Source organism: Monodon monoceros, unplaced genomic scaffold, assembly GCF_005190385.1.
Source record: "Monodon monoceros isolate NGI ecotype Baffin Bay Population unplaced genomic scaffold, NGI_Narwhal_1 Super_Scaffold_15, whole genome shotgun sequence".
Classification (NCBI taxonomy): Eukaryota; Metazoa; Chordata; class Mammalia; order Artiodactyla; family Monodontidae; genus Monodon; species Monodon monoceros.
Genome location: NW_021703771.1, coordinates 12,696,461 through 12,706,330, shown reverse-complemented (window position 1 = coordinate 12,706,330; position 9,870 = coordinate 12,696,461). Strand labels below are relative to the sequence as shown.

Genomic DNA, 9,870 nt, shown 5'->3' with positions numbered 1-9,870 from the left:
CATGGTGTGCTTGGGGGCAATTGTGTATCCAGAAGATACAGATGTGGCATTCATTACTGTTAGAGAAGTGACTTAGAACAGTGGAGTTTCTTTGAGGTTAAGCATCAGGGAGAACCAAGAGAGATTCTAACTCCGGATAATGCCTTGCTTTAAAACAATCTGTCCTTTCCCCTAACCTTCTTATTGATGACAAGTATCTCCATGAAGAGTTTGCATTCATCTGTAATGAGTTTATGGTAATTAGTGGTTTTAAGGAATAAGCCTTCTGCCATTCTATTACTAAAATTATCTATAAGCAGACAGGTATACTCTCTGCTCCTACAGGCTTGAAATTACATCCTCTTTATCTTTCCTTCCCTCCTAGCTCCAAGCACAGTGCCTGACACATGGTTAGGAGCTCAGTAGATAATGACTAGAGCAGAAGTTTAAAATTTTTTATTTCAAATATAAATATTTTAAATGAATCAGGAACACTATTTTGAGCATCACTACGGCATTTTTGTAAAAGGAATAGCCATCTTCATTTATCCATCTGAATTATCAATTGCCGTGAGTATTTAAAATGGGGCTGTTTCTGACTGGTCAGAATGTCTGTTCATCATGTTTGCAATGGCTTTGTGTCATTGCCATCCATTAGTGACCAGGAGAGGGGCCATCTCCTCTGAGAGGGACATTCTGTTCTCAAGAGCTTTAGGAGTCCTCAGCACCACTACTTTGGTACAAGTCACCCCACCTTTTTCTAACAACTTAGATTTACAAGTTTGTGTTGTAAATATTGGTTCTGCCACCCACCTGTATATGGCATTCCCCAGGGATGGGAATAGTTATTCATTCTTAACTCTTTGTCTAGCATCTAACGGAATGTCTTTCATTTATTCAATTAACACATAAGTTAGGCACTGTTTACTGTGTTTTATATGGGGCATAAGACAATGAACAGAAAAACAAAACCCCTTACCTCCAGTGTCTTATATTCTAATGGGAATAGATAGGAAATAAAACATAAATAAATAACATATGTGGTGTGTGAGAAGTCGATAAATGTTAAGAACATGAAAGCAGGGAAGAAAGTTGGTGATGTGGTCAGGAGGAAGCTTGCAAGTTAACATAGGATGGTCTGAGCGACCTCAGAGAGAAGACAGCATTTGTGAACGGACCTCAAGAATGTGAGGTTGTATGTTTACCTTTAGCCATTTTCAGTTGCCTGGGTACAGATGGATATTTAGGAAGAGAAATCTCCAGATATGGAAAGCCACAAGTAGAGAAGGCTTGAGGTGAGGGTGTGCCTGGAATGTTCTTGAACAATAAGGAGGGCTGCAGCAGAAGTGTGGAGGAGAAGGAAAGGAAATAGGGCCGAGAGACAATGGGTGCTCAGAAAGTAGAGCATCTTGTGGGTGACGCAAGGATTCTGGCTCTTATTAGAGTCTGTCTGGGTCACCGGAGGATTTTGAGCAGAGGAGTGACATTATTTGACTTTATAGGATTACTCTGACTTCTGTGTTGAGGATCAAGTGTAGGTGGGTGAGGCAGGACTGAGAATAGTAAGTGCTCATGGGACGCTGGTCAAGCCAGATCTCCACCAGAGATGGGAGACGGCCTGTGCATGTGAGCAGGCTTCGTTATGGGCTCCTGAGTTCCAGAACTCTCTCTTTTTTTTTTTTGCGTTACGCGGGCCTCTCACTGTTGTGGCCTCTCCCGTTGTGGAGCACAGGCTCCGGACGCGCAGGCTCAGCGGCCATGGCTCACGGGCCCAGCTGCTCTGCGGCATGTGGGATCCTCCCGGACTGGGGCTCGAACCCACGTCCCCTGCATACCAGGCAGACTCTTAACCACTGCGCCACCAGGGAAGCCCCAGAACTCTCTTAACTGTAGTCTCTGGACACTGAGCTGCCTGCCCTTTCAAATCGCCAGGACCTCTAACCTATCCTGAGCTTTCTCTCCTGAAAGCTGAATTCTGGCAAGTTTTACCTCATACGTCTAAGACATCTTTATTTTTTTTTGACAGGAAAGTAGGATTTATTGGTGGGCATGAGTAAGGAGGGGACAGCGCCAAGGCTCTCACGAGCTCAGGGCCAGCCATTTGTCCAGAGAGTCATGATTAGGGATGTATCTGACCCCACAGCCATCGGGGATGAGCCGCTTTTCTCCCACCATGTTTTCAAACTCGTCTGCATTAAACTTAGTAAATCCCCACTTCTTGGAGATGTGGATCTTCTGGCAGCCAGAGAACTTGAACTTGGCCCTGCGGAGGGCCTCAATCATATGCTCCTTCTTCTGCAGCTTGGGGTGGATGGACATTATGACTTGGCCAATGTGGACCCCGGCCACTGTGCCCTGGGGCTTTCCAAAGGCACCGCGCATACCTGTCTGGAGCCTAGATTAGGGACAGCATGTCAGTCCTGAATGTCCACTGGAAAGGGCTATCTCCAAGGTCCCTTCGGGCAAACCATACAGGCAATAGGCTGTGTACACTATACCCAGGAGGCTGCTCTTTGCAGACATTGCACCCTGGGCCCTCACGGGGAAAAGAGCGCAGTCAACTTAATTGGCTGCAAACATCTAAGACAATTTTTACTTTACATTTGTTTCCTTTGAGTGTGGGCAAGGCACATTGGATTAGCAAATTAAAATGTACTAATTGTACATTATCTCTCCTAAGCAAAACAGATGGTTGTGTTATTTAAAAAAAAAGAACGATTTTTTTTTTTTTGGTGAATGAAGAAGTGTCTGAACATAACCTAATGCCAAGGTTGGGCCTTATCTAAAGTTGTGAAACTGTCGACATTTACCTGGAGCTCCTGTTCCCTCTTTTTTCTTGCTCATCCCTTCTGCAGTTAGTCTCCTGGCTGCTCAGGGCTCGCACGCCTGGATATCTCCACCTTCCTCACTCTTACGCAAATCCACACGTTACAGCCCCCTCTTTACATCTTGTGCTCTGCTAGGTGCCTAAGAGTTAAGATCATTTTCTCATGAGATACGGCTAAAGGAAAATGAGTACATTACCACTCTCAAGCAATGTCATTCCTTAATCTAGTTAAAATGACTAGTATATGTTTGAGCAGGTTGGTCGCAGGTAGTTTTGATTTAGAAAACTTGTTGACACCTTTCAAATCACCTAAAAAGGAGACACCCACTCGGACCAAATGAATGACCATTAGCATCCCCGGGAATACTGTGCAACCTAGGATATTATTTTAAAATGTAGGGTTTGTTATTATTCAGGTATGAGGAGGCCAACAGATCAGAGGATGATTGTTCTTGAAAAGACAGATCATTAAAGTCACAGATGCCAAGAGGAGAGGGGCGTACCATCCCATGAGGGGCCATGTGTGGAAGCCGCGGGGTTAGATAAGAGGCTGACAGAGCAGGGAACACAAGGGCTAGCACAATAGCCTTTCCTGAGGTTTCCATAGGACAGTGTGGGCAAGCAGTGTAAGCATGTTCAGGATTGGTTAGTCTGGATCATTTCAGCAGGCTCTGGGGTCTAGGGACTGTCCCTAGTTATTTGGCACCTGGCCCTGGAGTGATTCGGGCAGGTGGAGGGTACCCAGAATGTAAGAGGTCTGTGAAAGCCCGTACAGGAGAGTTGGGGTATGGGTTTTGGATTGGATGGTTTGCCTATGAAAGCTGTGCTCTCAGCCCAGTAGCTCCCTGCCTTTAGGAATTGGCCAGCCCTGGCAGGGACAGTCTCTCCAGGATCAGCAAGGGCCCAGATGTCGGAGATTCAGAGACATGGTAAATATAGACATTGATGCGTATGTCCTGACTTCAGAAGATTTCATGTCTCCTGGGCATAATGACACACATCTGAGAACTCTCAACAGAAGAAAACATAAAGTGGACCTTCCCTGAGTGTGAACCGTGATAAGCAAAGCAGATGTACTGATGAGGTTTTATGTATTTATTTTTAGCCGTACCACACGGCTTGTGGGATCTCAGTTCCCCGACCAGCGATCGAACCCGGGTCCCTTGCAGTGATAGCGTGGAGTCCTAACCACTGGATCGCCAGGGAATTCCCCTGATGAGGTTTTAAATTTCCTCTAAGTTTCACTACAAGAGAGATTTTTCAGATTATCATTATACTATTTTGGAAGCTGCCAGGCTGTAAACCTCTCTACTTGGAATAAAATCCTTAAAAGGATCTTTGACCTACTCCTGATGGTAGACAAACAGTCTTGTCCACAATAGAAGTCTAAGCAGTTTCTAACTCATACTTGCACCTAAAAGTTATGTGTCCTCTAAAAATCTCTTCATATAGAAAAAATCATTGCAGATAATACTTCAGTTACACTAAAGTGTTCTGTAAAAATGTGGCAGAAGACCACACTGCAACTGCATTTTAACTCCTCCCCCTTGATGTTTGCTGAGAAGCTTGTTATTTCTTTATTTCTCTGAACAATATCCAGGCAGCTTCAAGAGAAAATCCATTAAGGCCCCTAAATTTGCATTTGTATAGCAGTTTTCTCAATTCTTTAACACAGTATGGAGGAAAACATTATGACAGCTGCCGTGCACCCCTAAAGAAACACTGTGTTGGAAAGTAAGAGAGGTCTGTGGAGGATTTGGATTCACTTGAAAAAATCAGCTGTGGGACCTGCCAAATTGCTGCTAGCTATCGCAGACACGACGCTCATTAAGAAGCCCCACTGGCTCACAATTTATTGATTAGAGACCAAATATCCTGGAAGACTCATAAATTACTCTTTAAATGGGCTTTAAAACATCCCTCCTACATCCCACCAATGGATTATGCTTCAGATACATTTGCAACTGACTTAATCTATGTGAAAATTTATCCGTTCTTCCTATCTCATTACTTAGATTGTTATATAAAAAGATTATGTAGCTGGAATATACTTAAACAACAGAGTTTTTGTTAACAAGATATTATCAGTCCTATTAAATTCTAAAAACGATTTTCAGAGAGATGTTATTTCAAATCTAGGTTGTAATATTTGAGTGATTTGCTAAAATGCTTTCTGGATATAGGGGTTAGGGCATTCACACGGATCAAGCTACAGATATTTTTATTCTAAAATAGGCTTTTTTTAATTTGGAGGAGAAAAAACAAATCAAAGTATCAGAATTTTCTCTACCTCCCCAGGTATGAAGGATATTTAATAGTTTCTGCAAAAGCTTGAATCCAAAAAATTGTCAGCGTTCTGTGCATGAGGTATGAGAATTAAAGAAACCAACCTCTGGTTTCCAAACAGTTTAGAAAATTGAAACTAAAATGATTCCATGCTAGCAGTAAGCTGGACCTAAGTAGAAAACTAAAACAAAATAAAGAACAGATGGGCAAACAACATCATGTAAACAACAAACAACGGTAATTTTTAAAACTATGAAGTTAAAAAATAGCTGGATATGGGCTTCTCTGGTGGCACAGTGGTTAGGAGTCCGCCTGCCAAAGCGGGGGACACAGGTTCGATCCCTGGTGAGGGAAGATCCCACATGCCACAGAGCAACTACGCCCATGTGCCACAACTACTGAGCCTGCGCTCTAGAGCCCACGAGCCACAACTACCGAGCGCGCATGCCACAACTACTGAAACCTGCATGCCTAGAGCCCACGCTCCACAACAAGAGAAGCCCGCGCACCACAACAAAGAGTAGCCCCCGCTCGCTGCAACTAGAGAACGACCACACACAGTGATGAAGACCCAATGCAGCCAAAAATAAATAAATAAATACATTTATTAAAAAAAAAAGAATTTCCTTCCTTTAAAAAAAAAATAGCTGGACATAGACTTAAGTAGGTAGAACAACTGAAAAACTGGAAGATGATAAAGCTGTAAAAGCATCTCCTAAGTGTCAGTCATTTATTCAAAGACAAACCCTCATTCAGAACAATACTATTGATGGCCTTTGTCGTGTTAGACATTGAAGAAACAATGGCAGTCTAGCCAATGTTTTCTTCATCATGGAATGTAAAGACTATTTTGAGAAAACAAAGATAAGATATAACAAAAGGACGGCATGAGTGCACATTAAGTATGAAATACTTTGGGAGCATATAACTGGTCCAGAGGACAAAGGATGAAGACTTGTTTCCTGAGGCAATAGCACTAAACAGAGATACAGAGATGTAGATAAGGCACTGGCATTAGCGACTGAGTGATGCCATAAGATAGAGGTGGTGGTGGTAGTAGTGGATGTATTGGTTGGTTGGGGAAGTGACTACAGATAAAGGACACAACAGCAGAACAGAAGCTCTGAAGTGAGGAAAAAGATAGCAAGTCTTCAGAACTGAATGCCAGTCAGCACTTCCAGAGAACAGTATGAAGATCTGATGAGCAAAAGGCTAGACCATGTAGAACCTTAAAGCTCTCAGTCAGGAATTCCACCTTACACTAAGAGAAATGAGAAGCCATTGGTGGGTTTTAATGAAGAGGTTTAAAATCTATACTTAAAACTACACAAATCACCTAAAGAACCATGTTGGCAGTAGCATGGAGGCTGGCTTGTAAGGCAGTGATAAATGGGGGATAACTAGGTATGAGGCTATTTCATTAAATTATGTAAGAGATGATGGGGTTTTTTTGGACTAGGCTATTGGAAGTAGGGTCCAGGACTAGAGAAACGTAGAGGAAGTGAAAAACCATAGCACCTGGACATTGGCAGCATGTGAGTAATAGGAAACTGGAAGAATCAGGAAAGATTCTTAAGTTTTTAAATTGAGCAAACATACAGTTGTTGGAGGATTTATTGAGGTAGGAAACACTGGAGGAAGAATAATTTATGGAAGAGTTCATGAGTTCTGTTTTGGACGTGTTGAACTTGAAGTGTTATACAATAGCCCTGTGTCATGACTTGCAAGCTGTTAGCTATGTAAAAGGTGCAGTCAGAAGAGAGGTCTGGGCTTCTGTCAGTCAGCATGGGCTGGATTATGTCACAGCAAAATTTCAGGAAATTAGAACAAGTTTTTTTTTTTTTTTTTTTTTTTTTTTTTTTTGGTACGCGGGCCTCTCACTGTTGTGGCCTCTCCCGTTGCGGAGCACAGGCTCCGGACACGCAGGCTCAGCGGCCATGGCTCGCGGGCCCAGCCGCTCCACGGCATGTGGGATCTTCCCGGACCGGGGCACAAACCCGTGTCCCCTGCATCGGCAGGCGGACTCTCAACCACTGCGCCACCAGGGAAGCCCAGAACAAGTTTTATTTCTTGCTTTTGCTACATGCCCATTGTAGATCAAGAAGGGAGTTCTTCAGATCATTTAGACACCCAGGCTGATCGAAGCCTTACTTTGTTATGATGCTGCCACCTCTATTGAGGGCTTCAGCGTTGACCGTGGCAAGGCAAGAGTTCATAGAAGGCATATCAGCTCAAATATATCCTGTCCTGGTGACAAGTGACATGACACTTGTCATTTCCATTTACGTTACATCAGCCAAGGCAAGTTATATGACCTCTGCTGCAGTTCCCATTTATTTTCTAGGAAGAGGAAGAGATCCATAAAGGTTTTTGTGAGTGCTAGTAATGGCTACCACAGAATTGATGATGTCATTTTAGGTGATCCTAACATATGGCCCATGTAGTGAATACTTATCATGTGTGATGCCCCAATATTTTCCCTAAATTTTGGTAACTCCTCATATTATTAATCTATCTTCACAAGACAGAGGACAGAATATTTATATTCCAGACCCGCTTGCAGTTTTAGATGCAGGCATGCGACTTAGATTTTTCCAGTCATTTGAACCCACTTGAGATTTACATTAGAAAATTAGAATTGTGAAGAGGTGACTATGAAAGGAAGAATACGCACTGTAGCACATGTGATGACAGAGACTTTGGTTCTTTCTGGGTGTGGAGGAAAGGAAGGGAGTGCAGCATCAGGCATCCAATCCTCAGGGCAATCAGCCCCAAGTGGCACGGCCATGGTATCTTTTCCAGAGGCGCCCCTTTGGTGCAGTGTCATTGCTCCTGGATGGGTAGCTTCAGAATCTGATCCTCTGACTCTTCCCTAATTTACATTAGCTCATAAGTTCCCTTTAAAAATCCATTTTCTCTTTCAATAAATCAGAATATTTTACAATATTTGCAATTACAAGCCTGACCAATATGGTATTTGATTCCAGGAAAGGCAACAAGCTCTCAAAGAAATGGAAATCAGGGCTTCCCTGGTGGCGCAGTGGTTGAGAGTTCGCCTGCCGATGCAGGGGACACGGGTTCGTGCCCTGGTCCAGGAAGATCCCACATGCCACGGAGCGGCTGGGCCCGTGAGCCATGGCCGCTGAGCCTGTGTGTCCGGAGCCTGTGCTCCGTGATGGGAGAGGCCACAACAGTGAGAGGCCTGCGTACCACAAAAAAAAAAAAAAAAAAAAAAAAAAAGAAATGGAAATCAGTGAGTGGGTTATTTAACCTGGTTGAGCTTTGGGGTATTGAAGATCTAGCTAGTCCAGAACTGGGAACTCTGGTGGTTAATGGCAGAGCAAGTAAAAAAGTTACTTAAATCATCCTCTACAATGAAATGGCTATTGAAGACAAGACTTTGGAAAAACATGTAGCTGTTGATAAAGAATGAGTAGGGAGGACGAAGGATTACAAGGAAGAGAAGGAAGACTGCCTGCTTCTAGCTGTACTGGGGAGCTGTACTGGGGAGCTTAGGGACAGAAAATGATAAGATCAAAGTTTTAAATTCTTGGCTCAAGGCAGACGTTAAGAGAATCAGGGACTTGCTGTGTCTGTCAAAAGTATTTGTTGCAACAGCAAGATTGACATAGTTAAGAATAAAACATCAGGCCTGGTGCTCTGGGTTGCTGAAATTCAGATTAGCTTGAATTCACCTCTTTGTCAGACTCCTTAGTAATAGCATGGTGAATGGAAAAGATCTGGACACTAGAATCAAAAAGAAGGCATTTGGGAGAACCCTAAAGGAAGAGAAATACCCAGACATTTTGTTGAGTTTTGGACACCAACTCTGACTTTATACTACTGGCTGAGCCACTTCTGTAATTCACTAAAAATGCTGGGTTTATTGGGGGGTCAGGTGATTAATGGATGTCTCAGTCAGCTTGGTCTACTATAACAAAATACCACAGCTGGGTGGCTTAAACAACAACTGGGAGATTTTTTTCTCACAGTTCTGGAGGCTGGGATATTCAAGACCAATATGCCAGTAGAGTCAGCCCACCTTCAAGACTCATCTAAACGTAATTACCTCCTAAAGGCTCCGCCTCCCAGTACTGTCACATTGGGGTTTAGGGCTCCAACATAGTAATTTGGGGAGGGACACAAACATTCAGTCCATAGCAAGGGAGGTTGGGCACGAATATATTTCAAAGTAGGCCCTGTGGGTTTGCAAACATCCTGTTGCTATTTCCCTAGTTCCTTGTGATAGTTGGAATAAATATAATCAGTAACTGGAATGATTTGCAGATTGGATTCATAACTCATGGAGCAAACTCTATTATGGCTGGCTAAGTAGAAGTTCTGGACCTATTCTTTGCCTTTAAATTTAAATTTTAAAATTAAAAACCAAAGTGTTATCATATCTCAGGTGGAATTATAGGGATTTATATTCCCACCAAAGTAGTATTTGACACTAGATTTTCCTACATTTAATTAGGTATTAATTCTAATTTCAACGACTGTTTTAGATTCAGTCTTATTTCATGAGGAAAAATTTCAAAAACAGTCTTGGAATAGCACTCGGAATGCAGCTACTGATATGGTAAATACCATTTCTTACCCTAATAACTAGAGAACAGCAGTAACAGTTTGCTTTCACCTGGTACAAACAGCAGTACCTCTTTACTATCTTGCCTTCGGAACTGCATTACATCTATGCCTCTGTACCGTAATTTATTCTAGGGGGACCTGATCTTCTCACAACGTCAGGGGGCATCAACCAAGTTCACTGTATTGAC

At 42.9% G+C, this 9,870-nt stretch overlaps 1 non-coding gene across 1 annotated transcript; it reads right to left on the bottom strand.

Annotated features, from left to right (window-relative positions):
- Positions 1–2,418: 2,418 nt before the first annotated feature.
- On the bottom strand, positions 2,419–2,555 carry LOC114896408. Its single transcript, XR_003793788.1, has one exon. It is a non-coding gene; the product is annotated as a small nucleolar RNA SNORA70 (small nucleolar RNA).
- Positions 2,556–9,870: the final 7,315 nt, after the last annotated feature.